This window comes from Cavia porcellus, unplaced genomic scaffold, assembly GCF_034190915.1.
Source record: "Cavia porcellus strain 051 isolate PalLab524CR breed Dunkin Hartley unplaced genomic scaffold, mCavPor4.1 scaffold_11, whole genome shotgun sequence".
Taxonomy (NCBI): Eukaryota; Metazoa; Chordata; class Mammalia; order Rodentia; family Caviidae; genus Cavia; species Cavia porcellus.
The window spans coordinates 7,146,350-7,158,268 of NW_026947494.1; the positions used below are offsets into that span (position 1 = coordinate 7,146,350).

At 45.3% G+C, this 11,919-nt stretch overlaps 1 pseudogene; it reads right to left on the reverse strand.

The window, feature by feature from the left end:
• Positions 1-9,498: 9,498 nt before the first annotated feature.
• LOC101788505 (taste receptor type 2 member 1-like) lies at positions 9,499-10,202 on the reverse strand (annotated as a pseudogene).
• Positions 10,203-11,919: the final 1,717 nt, after the last annotated feature.

Sequence of the window (11,919 nt, forward strand, 5' to 3'; positions counted from 1 at the left end):
AGGAGCCATCTGTCGCTGCTTGACGAAGTCCACCATGTTCACCACCACGATGAAGCCGTTTACCAAGACCCCAGGAAGAAAATGCATCACTATTATGAGAAAACAGACAATGAACTGATGGGACAGCATGTTGGGGGAAGAAATGTCAGTCCCTTCTTTAAGGATGTGTAGATGTTCAGACAGTTTCAATCATTCACCTTCTGTTCTTCTTCAGGTTCAGCAAGATCCCTTTGAGGAGCAAGAGCCTAATCGTTAGAGTAGGAAGGAGGTGTACATTTGTTTATAGCACTGCTTTCTCTATTTAGTTCTGAGATATTCAAATAAGGAAGAGATAGTCAGGCAATAATTTGCTTCTTGTTGAGGACTTTTGCATTTTCTAGTTCTTAGTTTTCATGGTCACCATAAGCAAATAGTGGAATTGGATCCCTTCAGATGACTGCTGGAGGTCTGCCCAGTTGGAGAGCCAGCCAGAGCCCCTCAACCTGCATCTCCACCATGAGTAGTAACTAGTTGTGCCCTTCCTGGAATTCTACTTCACATTATTAAGGTATTCTGCAAAAAATACTTTAAATAATCATTTATTTTATCCTTAATTCCCACACCTAGCAATGTAAAACTCCCATGTAGTAATTCTCTAATGTACTTAGGCTTAGAAAATGAAGACCTCCTGAAATGTAAAGTAGTTATATTATAAAATATCCAGGGTACCTCACAAATTAACTCTCAATATAAAAGCAAGACCATAAGGGTTCCAGATATAGATATAATGGAGCTCTCCTCAGTGTGAGACTGAGTGAAGGCATTTATTTTTGGAAGATTTAGAATTCCAGTGTTCATTTTTCAAATAATCAGGTTGTTCCAATACTGATGTGTTTTTTCAATATCTGTATGTAGTTTAGAGTAACGAGAGACCCCTTGGGAAGGTGAATGATCCTCGAGCTTTTTCGATGGTGGAAAATGTGGTCTCTGTGGGGCGAGGAGCACAAGACAACTTCCAAACCACTTTGTGGTTTAGCGCTGGTGGCCTATCACACTTGTGTGTGTGTAAGCTACTGCGCCCTCACCCCAACATTTGCCTTCCACAGATAATGTCTGCAAAACAATCTGCTCTGGAAATTCCTCTGTAGCCCAAATGACAGAACCCCAGCCACAACCCCAAAGTCCAGTCAATCAGGGGTCTGCACTCAGGAAGGTGGAGACAGAGCTCTACTCCCTAAACTGGGCCCCTGTCCCAGATGTGGCATTGTTGCCTCTCTAAGTGCTCCCACTGCTTCTTAGGGGTGGCTTCCTACTGCTTCCTGCAGTACCCATAAGAAAATACCTTGCTTTGCACTGGTCTTCCCTCACTCCTCTTCCTCCCTCCACGTCAGAGACAGAGTGATCAGTCCAGGGGGAGTGATTGCCACCCGCTCACACCAGACACCCCAGATATTGCAACAGAAGCCCGCAGGCTTTGACTTCTCCAGTGATGTCATCACTTTTAGTCACTGCAGACTGTGCAGGACTTCTGGGCTGGCTCTGAAGGACTCAGGCTCTCACCAGACAATGCCCAGGTTGGGGCTCCTATCTGAAGAGCTAAGCACTGTCCCTGAAGGTCTCTCTTCAGGAAGAGGTTGCTTCCTGTCCCAAACCCTGTTCCAAAGCCCTGTCTGGAAACCAAGCTGACTGCACCACAACACCGAGCTCCTGGGCTCACGGCGTGGAGGGCAGGCGGACAGCACAAGACGTCTCCCGGCTGCAGTACCGGTGCTGCCCAAGCCTGCCTTGTCCTGGCTGCTCCTGTCACCTTACTGCAGACTGTGGAGTTCCCAGGAGCACAAGTTTTTCTTGCTCGTGGTTCTGATCCCAGGGCAGAGCTCCATCTGCTTCAAAGTAGCAGAGGAGAGAGAACAAGAGCCCCCTGTGTCTGTCCGTGTCTGGCCCTCTTCTGAAGCCACCAAGGTCCCTCATGGGCCCCACTCTCATGACTTGCCCTACTGTAAATTCTCCCAGAGGCTCCCTTCTAAACATCAAGGCATTAAGTTTCTTCCTTCTCCTTCCTCATAGCAAGAATGAACTTCAGCACAGGCACCTGGAGGGACACCCCAGCCAGGTCCAGACCGCAGCCATCGCCACAAACCCTGCTCATTCCGTTTCACTCCCTCCTTCGTTCCTTCCCTCCCTCCCTCCTTCCTCTCTTTATCTGTCTATCTATCTATCTGTCTATCTATCTATCTATCTGTCTATCTATCTATCTATCTATTTTCCTTTTTTGTCTCCTGTGGTGCATAGGGACTTAAAACAGTAGACTTTGCACTCAACAATTTGCAGACCCTTTAAAAGTTTTCTGAGAAGAAAGTAATGCTATTTTCCTTAGATGCTCAGGCTAAGTTCACACTCACAATCCTCCTGCCTCAGCCTCACACAGTGCTTAAATTGGAGGCATGTCAGGCATGCTCAGTGGACAGCCGTGCTTACTAAAAGCTCAGGGTAGAAATGATGCTGAGCTAGGATAGATAGAGGTCAAACTGCTCCAAGATGAGAGTAGGACAAAAACAATTTTCAGGACTGCTGAGTCCAGATAAAGGGGGCTCCAGAGAGACAAAGGCTGTGACTCTCTTGCTTTTAAAATACAACAACTAGTGCTGTTCACAACACTCAGCAGCACAGCAGCCAGGTCACATTTCTGCAAGAAATTTATCTCGGAAGCAGACAGTGGTTATGTTTCTAGAGTGCTTACTGTTCTCTGTGGTTTTTCGTCATTACAACTCGTGGTGATATTAAAGTGTACAAACTTATTCATGCCTCTCACTTATGCTGTTGGCTAGCTCTATTAGGGCAAAGAGGCATGAAATGGAATCACAAACTGGCATCTGAGGATAAAGGGTCCAGGAGAGTTTTGTGGCTACACATTTCTCAGGGTGTGCGTGCAGTTGTTCCCGCTGTCTCTGCCCCCCTGCAGGAATCATATTCTCGGTTCACAGAGCAAGTGTTTGCTGAGCTGCAGGTGTGAGAAGAACAAGTGTGTGATTTCTCTGTTCCTTCCCAGCAGGAGTAATATTGACCTCTGGGACACGGGCCCTTCCCACAGCTGGGTACCTGAGGGAGGGACGTGAGCCAGGACAGGAAGTGGGGGCCGCTCCTCCACTCCCTAGGACTCAGCTTCAAGGCCTGGGGAGACGCAGAGAACTCTGAATCCACAGCCAAGAAGACACACGCATCTCCAGATCGTCCACAGAGGCCCTTCTATGACATACATATCTGAGATTTGCAAATCATACATGAATCCTTACTACTGGTGATTGAGAAATCTAAATCTAAAAGAGTTTACACATCATCACCCAGGAAAGCAAATTAACAGCTAAATTTCAGAACGTTTTTTATTTCACCAAATAGCCTGAAAGCAAAAGGGCTTTGAATTTGCTTTAGAAATGCACATGAAACTCTTACTTTCCAAAAATCTCAGCAAGCCCAGCAGAAAATATATCCCAGAGATCAAGCAGATTGGAACACCTCCTGTCCCTCCAGTCTACTGGTGTTTCTTCTCTGGAAGACAAGCCATGTGACAGGAGGACCAAATCCCCACCAGCCATTGGAAAGGTCCCGAAGCCAAGTGCACGGGAAGGTAATGAAGCATCTTGCAAACCATTGTGCAGCTAAAGGAGATGGAAAAGGAGCCTTCAGATCCCAGCTCCTCTCTGCTTCTCCTGCTCCTTTTCCTCCAGCTGTCAGCCTTTTTCATAGTTGCTTGCAAGCATCATCAACTCACCCAGGTTCTCTGCAAGGCACAGAAAGGGAATATGCTCACACGAATCTAGAAAAACTCGTTGTTTTCTGTCTTCTTTCCACTCTAAGAAAGATTACATGACCTATGACCCCAGTTATGAGGACAGAGTCATAAACAGGTTGTTTGCAAGGGGTGAACGTCAACCCACTTGGGTCAGAAAAGCCATCGAAAACTAGGCATCCTCCCAACTGAATAGCTACTTCATTCTGTTCCTTTCTGAGATCACAAGTTCAAATGAGAGCTTTTCTTCCTCTTCAAAACCTTCAACTTTGATAAAATTGTGTTTAGTTTGCACTTGGAAAAAATCATGCATAAAGATGCCTGTACTAATTAGCCTAAAGATAGTGGTGACACATCACAACCAGAACTCTGACACAGATGTAACCCACTCACGCTTCTTTGGCTTTACAGATGGATTTCACCTTCGGTGAAGGTAGAAAATGTGCAACTGTAACTCAGGATGGACGGGCTACCATGATGAGCAGGACATCAATGAACAGTGTCTTTATTAGGTGAGTCATGGGAGACAGAAACGGAAGCCACTGACCCTTAGGTCTTCCAGTGATTCCAATCCTTCTCACTGATCACACTGACCACACAGCAGGAACTTCTTCTTTGCAACTTGTTTCAGCTTAGAATTTCCTAAAATTAGGATGACGGAGTGTACACATGGGTAAGTGCCAGCCACCAGAGAAGAGAACACAAACAAGAATCTTCCATACTGCACAAAATGAAAAAATTTCAAAATGGCTACAGTGTAGTGGGAGAAGTAGAGGGTTAGGAAGGACACAATGGACGGTAGTGCCATGATGTGGGCGCCCCTCGTTCCCATAGTGATGGTTTTTATGTGCTGAGAGTGTCTCCCCAAGAAGAAAATCAACAGCAGAACAGCGATGAGGAACACAATGAATGGCACAGTTAGATGAAAAGCCAAAATATAAAATGATACACTGTCTATTGCTTTGGTTTGAATCATATTCATGGAGAAAAAGTTTGTTGAAGATGTAACAGGCTGTACATATATACCATGGATGTCAGCACTGATGGCTGCATATAGTGTAGATCCCAGGATCAGCCAGGGCACCAACCTGGAAATCCTCTTCTTCAGCCAGAAGAACAGGAGGTGTGGGATGGTGGTGATCTTGGCACAATAGAAAACACCAAGCCATGTGGCCAACCAAAGCCCTCAAATATTTACAAACATGAAGATTACATAATACTCAGCAAAGTACGACTGTTTCAGAATGGAGAGAAAAACCAGCTGTGAAACCAAGATGATTAACTAGAGACAAATCCTGGAAATCACCAGGCAGGAAAGGAGCAGATCCAGAGGAGCCATCTGTCTCTGCTTGACAAAGTCCACCACGTTCACCACCACGATGAAGCCGTTTGTGAGGACCCCAGTAAGAAACTGTATCACTGCTATGATAAAATGAATGACTTGATGCATTAGCATGTTGGGAGGAGGAGAATCTTAAAGATGCTCAGACTGTCAGTCAGCTTTAATTCTTCACCGTCTGTTTTTCTACAGCTTGAGCAGGACCCCTCTGAGGAGCCAGAATCTAATCACAGAGGCGAGGTGATAGGAAGGCGGTGTGGATTTGTTTATATCACTGCCTTCTCAGTTTAGTTCCAGGACATTCAAATAAGGAGGAAACAGCCCAGCAATAATTTGCTTCTTGTTCATGACTTTTGCATTTTCGAGTCCTTCTTAGCTTTCACGGTCACCATAAGCAAATAGTGGAACTGGATCCTTCAGATGACTGCTGGAAGTCTGCCCAGCTGGAGAACCAGCCAGAGCCCCTCAACCTGCATCTCCACCATTTGTAACTAGTTGTGCCCACCTGGGAATCTACTTCACATTATCAAGGTATTCTTCTAGGAAAACTTTAAAAACAAGTTGAAAAAATGAAAAATCACTTCTGCTATCATTACATAGCAGGGCCAGCAATATAAAACTGTGATGGATAATTACTAGGGTAATTCTCTAGTATACAAAAGCTGAAAAAATAGCACTTCCTAAAATTTAATGTAATTCTAAAATAAAATATATAGGATGCAACACAAAATGTAATTGCCATGTAAATGCAAGGCAATAAGTGATTCAGGAAAAGAGTGGAGTCACCTCAGGGTGAGGCTGAAGGAGGGCATCTACTGTTGGGAGGTGCTTAGAATTGCATTGTTCATTATTTTAATATTCATACTGTTGCAATACTCATATTTGAAATGTCTGTATTTTCCATAGGCTGAGAAGGGGCCCCTCTGGAGGGTATAATATTCCAGCCCCTTTTAAAGGGTGGAAAATGCAGGTTCCATTTGGTGATGAGCACCAATGATCCAAACAACGATCAGGTTTACTGCTGATTGCCTGCCACTAGTATCAGTATAAGCTCCCCCCACCCTGAAATTTACTTCCATAAGTAAGGTCTGAAAACAATCTGCTCTGGAAAACTTCCCTATGCCTACAAGTCAGAACCCCTAGCTACAAGCCAATACCCAGGGAATAAAGTGTTGACTCTCAGGAAGGTGGAAACAAGACCCTATCCCACAAAACAGGACCACTGTTCCAGATTTGGCATTGTTGCAGGTCTGAGCTCCAGACGTCTTCCTCAGGGTTGATTTCTACCGCTTCCTGCAATACCTGCTAGAAAAGTATTTCCACTTTGCACTAGTCTTCCTAGAATGTTCTTCCTTTCTCCATGTCAGAAAGAGAGAGAGAGAGGGAGAGAGAGAGAGAGAGGGAGAGAGAGAGAGAGAGACAGAGAGACAGAGAGACAGAGAGACAGAGAGACAGAGAGACAGAGAGATTCAATAAGTGAGGACACAACTGCTGATCTCTGACCTCAGACTCACAGGATCTGACAACAGAAGCACTCGGACTTGGGCTCCTCAATGGATGTCACCACCTGTAGACACTGCAGACTGTGGCGAAATCCTGGGCCAGGCACTGAAGTACTCAGGGTCTCACTGAGCAGGGCGCAGGATGGGGTGTTGCTCTAGGATGCTAAAGGCTGTCCCTGCAGGTCCCTCTTCAGGAAGAGGCTGCATTCTGCCCCAAATTCTGTTCCAAAGCCTTCTCTGGAAGCCAGCCTGACTGCACAACACTGAGCTCCTGGGCACAGGGCATGGAGGGCAGGTGGATGGCACAGGACATCTCCTGGCTGCAGTACCAGTGCTGCCTAGGCCTGCCTTGTCCTGGCTCCTCCTGTCTCCTTAGTGCAGACCGTGGAGTTGCCAGGATCACAGGTTTTTCTTGCTTATAGTTCCGGTCCCAGGGCAGGGCTGCACCTGCTTCTGAGTTGCAGAGGTTGAGAGGTTAGATTTAGAGCATCCCTGTGCCTGCTCCATACCTGGCCCTCTTCTCATGAAGCCGTCAGGCTTCCTCATAGGTCCCGTTCTAATGACTCAACCCACTGTAAACTCCCCCAGAGGTTCCCCTCTAAACAACAGGGCAAATAAGTTTGCTCCTTCTCACCCTCCATAGCAAAGACAGACTTCAGCACAAGAACCAGGACAGACACCCAAGCCATGTCCAGACCACAGCCATCACCATAAACCCTGCTCACGCCTCAGTGTCTCCCTGCCTCCCTCCTTCGTTTCTTTGTTTGTGTCTCATCCTTTTTAATTCTTTTCTTTCTTCTTACCTCCTTTTGTTGCCTCCTGTTTCTTTCTACTCTTCCACTCAAATACTTTTTCTTTCTGTTCTTCTGGGGACTTTACCGGACTCTTTACCTAGTGAACCATGTGGTACATTTCCAGTCTCTAAAACATATTTTTTAATCAAGATACTGCCCAGTGGCTAAGTTGCATAGCCTAGACTGACCTTTGAAATCATGGTGCCTCAGCCTCCCAGATTCCTGGAAGCACAGGCATGTACTACATTGGTTGGCTGGAAGTCCACAATTCTGAAAGTGGAGGGAGGGGCTGTTCCAGGATGGATAGAGGTCAAATGGGCAAACAATCTGGCAGGGCTTCTGAGTCCACAGAAAGAGGGCTCCAGAGAGACAGGGCTGAGACTTCTGGTTTTCAGACAGAGCAAAGAGAGCTGCACACAACATCCAGCAGCACAATAGTGCGGTCACATTTCAGCCAGAAATTTATTTCTAGGAAAACAGGATGTGGTTGTGTTTCTAAAATGTTTTATCACACCTCGTGGTTTTACTTTGTTATAAATCTTGGTAGCATTACATGTGTATAAATGGAGTCCTACCTTCTTAGGTATGCTATTAGCTAGCACTATTAGGACAAAGACACATGAAATGGAGTCCCAGTTTGGTATCTGAGAAACAAATTCCCCATGTATTTCTCCCTGGATGTGTAAAATTTCTCCCACTATCTCTGCCCACCTGCAGGACACACATCCCGGGTTCACACAGCAAGTGTTAGCTGAGCTGTAGATCTAAGGATACAGTGCGTCTTCACTGTTTCTTCCCAATAGGAACAATATTCACCTCCAGGACGTGATGCTCTTTCAGAGCTGACCACCAAGGAGAGGAACTGTGAAGCATGCACAGGGAGTGGGGGCTGCCCCTTTGTTTCCTGGGGAATTGGCTCCAAGCCCTGGAGTGATAGAAAGTATTCCTAATCCACAACCACAGAGGCACAGGCATCTCCAGATCTTCTGAAGTATTTCCCTACGAGTTGCATGCCTCGGATTCAAAAACTAGAATTTGAATCCATACTGGTAGTTATTGGCAAATTTAACACTGCACAGTTTACATCATTACACAGGAACTCAAATTAACAGCTAAACTTAAATCATCTCTTATGTCATTGACTTGGCTGAAATCCAAGGGACTTTGAATTTGCTTTGGAAACATGCATGAATTTCTTGGTTGCCAAAATCTTCAACAAGCCCACAAGAAATGCATCTCTGAGTTTGAGGAGATGGGGCATCTTCAGGCCCTCTCACCTGCTGGTGTTTGCTCTCTGGGAAGACAATATACGTGGTGGGAAGACAAAATCTCCACCAGCCATTGGACGTTCCTGAAGTCGAGTGCATAAGAATGTAATGACACAACTTGCAAGCCACTGTCTGTCCAAGGTACACAATTAGGGGAGATGGAAAAGGAACCTTTAGATCTCAACTCCTCTCTCTCCTCCTCCTCCACCTGCTTTTCCTCTACATATCTGTCATTTTATCACTTCCTAGGAAGTGTCACCAACACATGTATGTGCTATGCAATATGGAGAAAATGAATCCCTGTCCCCAGCTTCACTTCCAATCTAAGAAAGGCTCAGTTATCTGTGAGTCCAGTAAAGAGGACACAAATCATATGCATGTAGACCAAGCATGAACAATCAGGCCATTTGATTCAGATAAACCATAGAAAACTAGACATCCTACAGAAAAGGGCACTATATCATTCTGTGTCCTTTGGGATCAAAAGTTCAAAAAAGAGCTTTTCTTCCCCTTCCATACCTTCAACTTTGAGAAAAATCATACTTTTTCATAAACTTGGAAGACATCATATGCACTGATCCCTGTACTATTTATCTTAGAAGATGGCAGCCAGAGCTCTGACATAGATGTACTCTAGAGATATTTGGTGTGCTATACTGATCCATGTCACCTTTGGTAGAGGAGGAAAATCTGTAACCATGCCTCAGAATGGGTGGTCTATGATGATGAACTGTGTATTTGTGAACAGAATGTTTTATTGGTATGTGAGGGAAGACAGAAACGGGGAAACCATTGACTCTTAAGTCCTTTCAAGGGATTCCAATCCTTCTCACTGACCACACTGACCACAGAGCAGAAATTTCTTTGCATTTTGTTTCAGTTTAGAATTTCCTAAAATTAAGATGACACAGTATGTAGATGGGTAGGTGCCAGCCACTAAGGTGCAGAACTCAAAAAAGAAACTTCCAGATTGTAATAACTAAGACCAAAATGGCCATCATGTAGTGGGAGAAGTAGAGGATCAGGAAGGACAGGATGGACATCAAAGCCCTCATGGGGGTGTCCCTGCAGCAATTCCTGGTTCCTGTACCCACAGTTCTCATCTGTGGGGCATGCTTACCCCGGGAGAAAATCAAGAGCAGAACAGTGATGAGGAAGATAATTAATGGCACAATAAGATAAAAAATCAAAATATAAAGGAGGTCAGTGTCTATTCCTTTAGTTTGAGTCATATTTCTAGTGAAAAAGTTGTTCAAAATTTTTTGGATCATAGTCCATGCTTGTTTTTCATGGGTGCCAGCACTGATGGATGCATACAGTGTAGAGCCCAGGATCATCCAGAGCACCAACTTGGATGTGCAGATTAACCCTTTAAATTGTCAGGCAGGAAATGAGCAGATCCAAAGCAGCCATTTGTCTCTGCTTGACAAAGTCCACCACGTTCACCACCACGATGAAGTCATTTGTGAAGACACCAGGAAGAACTTGTGTCACTGCTTTAAGGAAACAGACAATGAACTGATGCATTAGCATGTTGGGAGGAGGAATATATATAGTCTGCCTCAGTTCTTCACCCTCTCTGTTCTTCTTCAGCTATAGAAGGAATATGATTTTGATCATGAAGGCAGTGCAGTAGGAAGGCAGTGTGCATCTGTTTATATCACTGCTTTCTCAACTTAGTTCTGAGACATTCACATTTGCTTTTTGTTGAGGACTTTTGTAATTTTTCATTCTTGTTAGCTTTCATGATCACCACCAGCAAATGGTGGACTCTAATCCTTTCAGATGACTGTTGAAAGACTTCTCAGCTGGAGAACCAGCCAGAGCTCCTCTACCTGCATCTCCACCTTGAGTAACTAGTTGTGCCCACCTGGGATTCTACTTAATATTATCAAGAAAGTCTTCAAAAGCACTTTTCAAAAAAATATCACTTCTACTATGCTTATGACTTAGGGTCAGCATTCCCATATAGTAATTCTATAATATACAAAGACTGCAAATATCTCCACATCCTGAAATGTACAGTAGTTATATAATAAAATATACAGGATGCAAAACAAAGTGTCACTTTATATAAAAGAGAAGGTTAGCAGGCATATAGAGATCCTTGAGCAACATCTCAGTGTGAGGCTGAATGAGGGCATTTATTGTTGGGAGATATTTATATTTGCAGTGCTCATTTTCTTAATATTCAAATGGCTGCAATAGTTGTATTTTAAATGTCTGTATGTTGTGTAGGATGAGAAGCGACCTCTCAGCAGAGTAAAAGACCGCAGCCCTTTTTAGAGACTGGAAAATGCAGGCTCTCTGTGGTGATGAGCATGAAACAAATTCCAAACAACTTTGTAGTTTAGGGTGATAATCTGTAACTTGTGTCTGTAAAAACTACTCTCACCGTGAAATTTCTCTTCTGTAATGTCCACAAAATAATGTGCTCTGGAAAATTCCCCGATGGCTCAGAATACAGAACTCCTATCCACAAGCCCAAAACCCAATGATGCAATTGATGGCAGTCAGAAGGGTGTGACAGGACCCTACTCCACAAAACAGGGCTGATGCCCCAGATTTGGGATGGCTGTACCTTTCCTCACTCTTTTCAGGATGGCTTCCTACTGCCTCCTCAATACCTGTAAGAAAAGCACTGTGGCTTTGCACTGGCCTTCTCTCACTGCTCCTCCTCTCTCCGCTCCAGGGAGGGTGCAACTGCTGACCTCAGACTCCAAGAATGCTACAGGTGAAGCTCTCAGACTTAGACTTGTCAGGTGATGTCATCAACTTCAGTCACTGCAGACTGTAGAGGACTCCTGGTCAGGCACTGGGGGCACTCCAGGGTCACACTGAAGAGTGCACAGCTAGAGGCTCCTTTCAGCTGTGATAAGCGCTGGCCCTGTAGGTCCCTCTTCAGGAAGAGGCTGGATCCTGGCCCAAACTCTGTTCTGAAGCCCTCTCTGGGAGCCAGGCTGACTGCATCATAACACTGAGCTCCTGGAGCACAGGGCGTGGAGGGCAGGTGGACAGCACAGATGCCTCTGGCTGCAGTACCGGTGCTGCCCAGGCCTGCCTTGTCCTGGCTCCTCCTGGCTCCTTTCTGCAGACCATGGAATTCCCAGGAACACAGGTTTTTCTTGCTCATGATTCTGGTCACTGAGCAGGGCTGCATCTGCTTCCTGGTGGCAAGGTAGGACCCTGTGTCTGCTGGCCTGTCCAGCCCTCTTCTCCTGAAGCCACCAGGGTTCCTCATGGGCCCCAC